Source organism: Meriones unguiculatus, chromosome 16 (assembly GCF_030254825.1).
Source record: "Meriones unguiculatus strain TT.TT164.6M chromosome 16, Bangor_MerUng_6.1, whole genome shotgun sequence".
Lineage (NCBI taxonomy): Eukaryota > Metazoa > Chordata > Mammalia > Rodentia > Muridae > Meriones > Meriones unguiculatus.
Genome location: NC_083363.1, coordinates 10531881 through 10538939, shown reverse-complemented (window position 1 = coordinate 10538939; position 7059 = coordinate 10531881). Strand labels below are relative to the sequence as shown.

Sequence of the window (7059 nt, the reverse complement as noted above, 5' to 3'; positions counted from 1 at the left end):
GTGGAAAATGTTCACAAAGGAACTCAAAGTAAGTATGTGTAATATGCATGCACCTAGGTCTCAAAAGTTCACCTGAGGCAAAGCCAGACATAAAAGTACTGGAGAATATGGATTATACCAAATTCTAAAACAGTCCTATCTGATACTGCCAGAAAGCAGGGCAGCGGTTGCCTAGGGAAACACGCTCTGTACAGGGCAGAGACATGCGTGACAGTGGGGTAGTGGCGAATGGGGTGGAGTGCCTTTATGGCCTTCCCTAACTGGATGTGTATTTGGTTTGTCCACTCCTACTGTTGGACTCAGGAGCACAAGTCCCTTTGGCCAGCTGACTGTTAATGAAGTAGAGGGTTAGAAAAGCACTGTGCTCCGGGCTGGAGAGATGGCTCACAACCAAAACCATAAAAAAGCACTGTGCTCTGGGTGTGGTTTCTCATGCCTCTGCCATCACCACTCAGGTACATTTCTATAACTCATCTGAACCATAAGGGAAAGGACAGCTGTTTCTGCATCACTGCCTTGTCCCAGCCCAGGCTTGACCGGCCATGACCCCTAGTGCCATGAACACACAGCTGACATCAGCAGATCACACAGCCAGCCCTGTAAATGGATAAAAGATACAGTAAATGATTGTTGTTTTAAGCCAGAGATTTTGGAATGCCTGCAATCCCAGCATTCAAGAGGCAGAGGCAGGAGGATGGTGACTTTGTGGACAAGCTGGGCTATAGAGCAACACCCTGTTTAAAAAACAAAACAAAACAATAACCAGAGTAATTGTTGGCATCAGGCAAATTCAGTTTGTGTGTTTGTGTGTCTCAGTTCCTCTCTGGGCTTCCGCCTGGAAACAGCTGTGTCTGGTTCATCCTATAATCAACACTATTTACTTGATAAAGTATTTTGAAGGGATGTATATAGCTCATGTGGAGTTGAAGTGAAAAAGAGAGAAACAACTTTTTTTTTTTCTTCTCTTCTCTTCTCTTTCCTTTTCCTTTTTTCGACAGAGTCTTACTATGTAGCTCTTTCCGGGAACTCACTATGTAGACCAGGCTGGCCTCAGACTCACAGAGTCAACCTGCTTCTGCCTCTTGAGTGCACCACCATGTCCAGCTTTAAAAAAAATATACTAATACTAATAATAAATAATAAAAGTCAAGAAATGAGGACCCAGAGACTCTGGTGACATGTACCTCTAGATAAAGGGTGACTTGGGGACCCCAATTCACCTGCCAGGCAGGTTTCAGTGTTTCCACGGTCAGTGAGGAGGAAATGCAGAAGTAAAGTGGAGGGGCAAGCTGGAGCGCTCCAGGTACTGGATGGCTGGGCCGACAGCAGAGGCCAGGCTTGCAGGCCACCCAGGAGCTCCTCAGAGAGGCAGAGGCCAGGGCAGGCAGTGTGATGCCTCTGTACCTCAGCATTGCCACCTTCCCCCAGGCCTCCTGCCTATAGACCTCCCTGCCCACAGAGGGTCCCAAAGCCCTGTGCTTCCACCTACCCAGCCAGGCCTGGATATCAGCATTCGTTCCACTCAGCTGGCTACTGCAGGAAGGAGAGGGAATTACAGAGAAGTGTAATTCTCTGTAACACACACACACACACACACACACTGGTCCTGTTCTCTTCATCCTCCTGTGAGTATTAGGACATACTGCCCTCTCAAAGTCCACCTTTTTGCTCTCCTCTCTGATAGGCCCTATTTTTGATTCCCTGTCCTCGGAGAAGGCGGCTTACACAACGGGTGTTTGATTGATGCCCTTCCTGTATCAGACACATTGATGTGTCAGGCTTCTAATAGCTTTGTGGGGGGAAAAATAAAAAGCAATGCCTCAATTCCCCTGGTAGGTAGAACAGAATTTTAGGCGTGAAGAAGGTTTTATTGGTGTCCTCAAAAAGACAGGGGAGGGGAGCTCACCCGAGTCTAACTACTGATCCCTCATAATGATCTCCAGGGACATGAAGACAGTTGAAGTAATGGCATACCATGGCTCCTTGGGGGCACTCTCTCCTAGGTAGGTGGGCTGGATGTTCAAGCTTACACCCGGACACGTGCATATCAGGGGACATCAATTACTAACAGAGATCACTACAATGCCTCCCTCACCACCCCTCAGCCTGGAGCCTGGCACCAAGTGCCAACTAGACACCCTCCCCTCCCCACTCTGCCCCTCTGGACTTCCCTGAGAAAGTACTTCTCAAATCAGCAACCTTCACAGCCCCTCACCGCAGCCCACTGCCCCAGGCTGCACTCCACACCTCCACAGCCTGTGGGGACACAGAACTGCCCCACAGGGTAACATAGAGCAAAAGCTGGCTGTCGGGACCCTCTCAACCTCCGCCAGTGCCGTCCTCCCACCCTACCAGCGCTGAAGGACTTTGCGGCGGATGTGGGTGGAACTTGCAAGCCTCCAAGGCATCCTCGCGGGAGAAGAGTTTTCAGGAGAGCAGCAGCGTTTGACTGACTGTTTCCCACCTGGTGTGGTGTCTGTTAAATTTTTATATTAGCACGATATCGTTTATGTGAATAAACCGAACCTATTCAAAGGACAAATCTTGCGTGGCCATCCTAATTGCTGAGCGCTCACAACTCACAGCCCATGCTCTGGGTACCGGGCCATTTTGTTGTTGCTTCTTTGAAGACAGGGTCTCTGTATAGCCCTGGCTGTCCTGGAATTCTCTGTGTAGACCAGGCTGGCCTCGAAACTCAAGAGATCTACCTGCCCAGTGCTGGGGTTAAAGGCATATGCCACTACACCTGGGGAAGCAGGTGGTTTTGAAGACATGACATCTTGAGTCGAGCTTAACAAAGGTTCCATCCACCAGTGGGTCCAAGGCCAAGTTTAAAGTTCTCTGATACTTGGCATTTTGGTGGCAGTTAGGAAAGCCTAACTTTAGTGAATTTCTTCAGCAAGAAAGCACTCCTGGCTTTGTTGCTAGGCCCTGCCAGGTTGTGAGGAAACCAGCTGAACCTGCACCCTTCATGGCCTGGGTGCCATATAACACTTCTCTGCCAAGGCTCAGCATGCCCCATGGTCCTCTTGTCACTGAAGACAAGAGGCATGTAGCAAACCTGCTCCAAGTGGACCCAGAGTTTTCATAGTAGGTCAACTGCATCCGCAGGCCATGACTTGATACTGAAGGACTTAAGGTTTTCCTTGATAGCAATGGGATTTTGAGCATGGACTTTTGTTCATTTAAAGGGTTTGGTTGGACAAGGTCTTAAAGTAATATCTAAAAACTGGTTTCAGGAAGTGTAAGGAAAGGGTAAACGAACTGATCTCTCAGAACCTGACCCACAGCCCAGCCTCTGTTTCTGCTCACCAGAGCCTCTGGCCATGGCAGAAGGGATTACATAATCACACAGCCAGGACAAACTCTCTCTGTGCATGGCATTCAGCTGCTTTTCTCAGAGTTTGCTGAGTCCGTTCATAAACAAAGTGGGAACGGAAGCAAGAACAGAAGATGCTTGTGGACTCTGCAGCAGGGGCTGCCTAGGGAACCTGCTATCCCGCGTAACCGTTTCTGGCAGCTTCCTGCTGCTGTGGCAAACACCTGAAAGAAACAACTCAGAAGCTAGCTCCGCTTAACTACTGGGTAGAGTAAGAGCTGAGCTGGACCCCTGCCACAGGGGATGAGGCAGCAAGCTGATGTAATTGAAACAGGCACACGGACTGAATTAGAATTTTCCACCCCTTTTCTCCCATTCATCTAGGGAAGGCGTGCCAGGTACCATTAAATGTTCAGGCAGCAGCTAGCGCCTCCTTCCTTCTGGCAGGGCGAGCCCCACTTCTGTTTGAAACTGTACCCCTACTCCCACATGGTTTATAAGTACCCCAATAATTTAACCTGACACCGGGGGTCCTCGTCGCTCTGCTAGTACTATGCTTTGGATATTTGTATCCTCATAAAAATTTATGTGGACACATAATCCTCAGTGTAATAGCATAAAAAAGCGGGGTCTTCAGGAGCAGGTAAGCCATGGGGGCGCAGGCTCATTGATAGAAAAGGGCTGGAGGGAATTAGAGATCCTTTTTGCCATCTGTTTATTTATCTGGTGTTAGGGGAACCAAACCCAAGGCCCCATGCATGCTAGTCACATGCTGTGCTTCTGAGCTGTACCCTAACTTCTCTTTGCCTTTTGTTGTTTCACCGTCCACCAGGTAAAGACACCCTTTCTGCCATTTGAGCACATGGCCATAAGCTCCCTCCTGGGAGCAGAAAGAGTAATCCTCACTGAATTTGCCAGTATCTTGATTTTGGAGTCTTAGCCTACAGAATCACGAGAAAACAAATCTGTGTTATTTTTTTTTTCTTTCTTTCTTTTGTTGTTTTGTTTGCCTGTATGTTTTTTGAGACAGGGTTTCTTTGTGTAGCCTTGGCTGTCCTGGACTCACTCTGTAGACCAGGCTGAACTTGAACTCAGAGATCTGCCTACCTCTGCCCCCCCCCCCCCCCCAGCACCAGGACTAAAGGAATGTGCCACCACTGCCTGGCTTCTATTGTTAGAGTCCAAGAATCACCGAAGAAAGACCCCAGACTCAAGTAGTATGCTCAAGCAAGGAGTGTTTATTCCACGCAGAAATTTTCCAGCGTGCTGGGAGCCACCATTCCTTAGAGCAGGTCTACAAAGTAAGCATGCAGGCTCAATTTAAAGGCAATTAGGAGGATTTCCAGAAGGAGGTAAGCTTTCATTTGATTGGTTAGTACTGACTTGGGAGGTAGGGGGGCTTAGGACTGGCAAAACTGTTAGGAACTTACCAGAGTTGCTAAGGACTTTTCCTCAGGTTTATTGAATCATTGCTCAACTCCATGAGTTAACCTTTACGCTGATTGGTTGCCTGCGAGCTGCCATTTTTCCAGAAACTGTTTTTCTATGTTCTGAAGAACACAAACTCAGGCCTGGTGAGGCAAAGTTGAAAATGAAGCCTGTCATGGAGTCAGATGAGCCAAACAGATTGGGGCCTTCTCACTAGGTTCTTCATAAAATCTCTACTCTGAAATACTTTGTTCTCGAAAGAGTAACAAACTAAGTGGTGGGGATGAGAAATGCCCTACACGCTCGTTCCTGTATTTGAACACTTGATCCCTGGTTGGTGGCACCGCTGGGAGAGATTATGGAACTTGGCTTTAGGCGTTCCCCCCCCCCGCCCATTTTATAAGACGTCTCAATCTTTCCAGTTATAGTAATTTATTTTATTTTACCTTTAAATATTATGTGAATGGAACAAGGATCAGAAGCTTTTCACGACGATGGTGCTGAAAGCCAAGAAGGAAGAAGCTCCTGCTCATCCCAAGACTGAAGCCAAGAAGGCGGTGCCCGTGCCGAGAGAGGAGATCCAGTCACAGGGGAAGATCTGCACTTCCTCCCTTGTGGCTCTGGAGGCAGCACAAATACCCTCTCAAAAGCATGCCGGGAAGAAAGAAGCTTGACCATTCCACCGTCATCAAGACCCAGCGCCACACACACACACCCCATCCCAACCACAGAGTCAGCCATGTAGAAGACTCACGACCTTATCACACTTGTGCTCATCATCAGCTATGTCAGGGCTGACAAGCGCCAGATCAAAAAGCCTGTGAATGAAGCAACTTTGACACTGATGTGGCCAAAGGCATGTGTTCGGCTGGCTTCTCACTGAGATGTTCTGAATGTTGCCAAGAAAATTGGGATCATCTAAACTGAGTCCACCTGATTAATTCTTAAAAAAAAAAAAAAATCACAATAAAAGTGTTTTGCCTGCATTTATGTCTGTGCACCACGTGTGTGATGGGTACCCTTTGAGGCCAGAAGGGGGTGTCAGATCCTCTGGTACTGGAGTTACAAAAGGCTGTGAGCCACTATGTGGTTGCTGAGAACTGAACTCACGTTCTCTGCAAGAACAGCCAGTGCTCTTAACTGCCGAGTCGTCTCTCTAGCCCCAGTCATAACACATTCTATTATGTCAGAATCAGTCTCTGTTGCTTGCAAACCAAGAACTGCATTGCCAACACAGAGTAACTGTGAGTTCAGAGAGAAAACTGGTCTGGAGAGAAACGTTTGCTTGAGCACAAACACCTCAGACGCGTCAATGTAAAACCCACAGCTCTCATTTTGTTGTTATTGTTTTCTGAGACGGGGTTTTTCTGTGTAACAGCTGTGGCTGTCCTGGAACTCACTCTGTAGCCCAGGCTAGTCTTGAACTCAAGAGATCCTCCTGCCTCTGCTTCCTGAGTGCTAGGATTAAAGGTGTTCACCACCACTGCCTGGCCAACAGCTCGAATCTTGTTTTGTTTTTGTTTTTGCTTTTTAAAAACCAGCTCTCATCATAAAGGAAATAAGAGATAGTTTATTCCGGGGCCATTCTGACTCCCCATGGCCCCAGAAGATAGATCTAGGTTACCCCAATTTCCATGTTCCAACATGGAAACAGTTTCATGAAGTTTTTATAGTTTTACAGAACAAAGAAAGTCACATATCAAGGCAACTTTAAAATACATTGGTGAGTACACCAGAGGAGCTAATGCCAATGAGATGGGGGTGTGAATTCTGAAGGCCCAAGATGCTATCGGATGACATTCTTAGCTCCTGGATTGGTGGAAGCTAAGTTCTGCTGTTAATAGCTTCTAAGAGGTTTTTACTTATCATCACAGTCGTTTGTTCTAAGTTAATAGCTTTTAAGAGAGTGTAGTTATTATCATGAGGTGTTAGTTTAGACAACAGAATGGGGCTCAGAAAGGCTGTTCCAGAGGCTAAACTTAGATAAAGCAATTAGCCTCTGAACCTACAAAATACCAGTCTCCCCACAGTACTGATTCCAATCAGTCTGTCTGTGTCTCTGCTGACACAGACTCCTCCCAGTGGTTTTTTGTTCACAGCCAGACACAGCTTCTTTTCAGGGATTCTTGTTCACACATGGAACTAGAAACCAGCCCTTCCTCTACCACGTTTCCTTGAAAATATGACTCTCGAGGTGGATCTACAAAGAAGAAGCTGAGGAGCCGACCTGGGCCCAGAGCCTGTACCCTGTCTCCTGTATCCTCCATTCCTCAGCCTGCACACTGCGTGCCCGTCACTGAAGAGCATTCAGG

The 7059-nt window shown here is 47.5% G+C and overlaps 1 long non-coding RNA gene across 1 annotated transcript; it reads left to right on the top strand.

Moving 5' to 3' along the window:
* The first annotated feature begins 3695 nt into the window (after positions 1-3695).
* Positions 3696-5737, top strand: LOC132648349 (uncharacterized). The gene is made up of 3 exons (XR_009586726.1): positions 3696-3962; positions 4450-4671; positions 5221-5737. It is a non-coding gene; the product is annotated as an uncharacterized LOC132648349 (long non-coding RNA).
* The last annotated feature ends 1322 nt before the right edge of the window (positions 5738-7059 follow it).